Below are 2,014 nucleotides of genomic sequence, written 5' to 3'. Positions count from 1 at the left end.
GTGCCTGAGAAACAGAATCTTTTATGGATTCTGAGATCTCTCTTTTATGAATTCTGAGAATCAGAACCTTACTAACACTGTCTTTTATGCAGTACTAGGTACACCTTATGTGCACTCAAGCACATCTCTGCCTAACCTTTATTTTCTGGTCTGGTTAACAACCACTTACAGAATTTCCCTCATTTGTCCTCCCTGTCTTCCTAGCAGCTGTAGTTCCATTTATTGCTTAGATATCTGTAGTGATGGGCAGGGGTGCTCACTATTTGTGACCCCGATGTCTGAACCAAGGGCTGTCTGAAGAAGGTGACTGTGCTGCCTCCAGCAGCCCTTTCCTTTACATAGCTGCACACTGTTCCTGATTTTGGGAAGCAGCTGCTCTCCACTGCCCACCTGAAGAACATGAACTTCTGGTGCCATCCCAGCTGATCTTAAGTTTTACACAACTGAGGTAGATCTGTCTTATTTCAGGGACTTATATGCAACTTTTAGATGGTCTCTTCCCCAGCCCTAGCGTGAGCTGGATGTGTTCCTGTACTGAAGAATACAACTGAGGTTTTTTCAGAGACAATGACAGAGATTTCATAAAATCATAGAATCATAAACTTCCTGAGCTGGAAGGTACCCACAAAGATCATCAAGCCCAACTCCTGGCCCTACACAAGGCAACTTCAAGAGTCACACCAGTGCCTGAGAACCTTTTCCAAACACTTCTTAAACTCTGTCAGGCTTGGTGCTGTGACCAATTCCCTGGAGAACCTGTTCCAATGCCCAGCCACCCTCTGGGTGAAGAACCTTTTCCTGATATCCAACTTAAACCCCTCCTAACACAGCTTCATGCTGTTGCCTTGGGTCCTGTCACTGGTCAGCAGAGAAAAGAGATCAGCACCTGCCTTTCTGCTTCCTGTCATGAGGATGTTAAAGACAACAATGAGGTTCCTTCCTCAGTCTCCTCCAGGCTGAACAGACCAAGTGATCTCAACTACTCCTTACAGAGCTTCCCCTCAAGGCCCTTGACGATTTTTGTAGCCCTCCTTTGGACACTCTCTAGTAGCTTTGTATGTTTTTTATATTGTGGTGCCCAAAACTGCCTCCAGCACTCAAGGTGAGGCTGCCACAGTGCAGAGCAGGGCAGGACAATCCCCACCCTTGCCCAGCTGGTGATGCTGGGCCCAATGCCCCCCAGGACACAGTTGGCCTTCCTGGCTGCTAGGGCATGCTGTTGGCTTATATTCAATTTGCCTTTTCTCTTCATGTTTCTGTAACAACTCTCTAGAATTTTGGCTGGAGAAAAATGTTCAGCTCTGTTTCAGTTTCTGTGTTTCAGCTGAGGGCCAAGTGAAACAACTCTGGCTACACTCAACACTGACCACCATGAGACTAAACCACTCATGTATATCCTGCATATATAACTGGGAACAGGTTGGGCCACTGCTGGGACAAGTCACACTGAGAATATGTTTGTGGCACTTACTGATCCCATTAACTGACAGTTTCAAAAAAGGACCTTTGAGTCAAGGAGACAGAGCTCTCAGAGAAGATCAAACTGCTGGAGAAGGTCTAAACAGGCCCTCTGGGCTGCCAAAATAGGCTCCAAAGCTGTTGGTCCTGCTCTGTTGTCAGCACCACATTCTCCTACAAAAGAAAAAAACAGGACACAGGAAGCACCAACACAAGGTGGGAGAATCAAGACCTCAATCCAATGTACTAATAATACTTAGCACTGTACATCACTGTACTGTTACTTACAAACATTAACTGATACATCCTCACAACACCCCTGCGAGGTAGGGAAGCATTATTATCCCTAATGTACAGATAGGGAAACCGAGGCACCAAGAGGCTAAAAGTGACTTGCCCAGGATCACACAGCAAGGCATTAGTGGAGCCAAGGTACGAATGGAGATGTCCCTTGTTCCCCACCCCATGCTGCCCCCTCCCTAGATAATGTTGTCTGTCTGGACACAGGGAACCAAAGAGGCTCCTTTGGAAAGCAATGCCCAGACTTGTTGCCTAT

The sequence above is a fragment of the Zosterops lateralis genome, assembly GCF_965231275.1.
Source record: "Zosterops lateralis genome assembly, chromosome: 6".
In the NCBI taxonomy this organism is placed as follows: Eukaryota; Metazoa; Chordata; class Aves; order Passeriformes; family Zosteropidae; genus Zosterops; species Zosterops lateralis.
Note: the sequence above shows the minus strand (reverse complement) of the source record.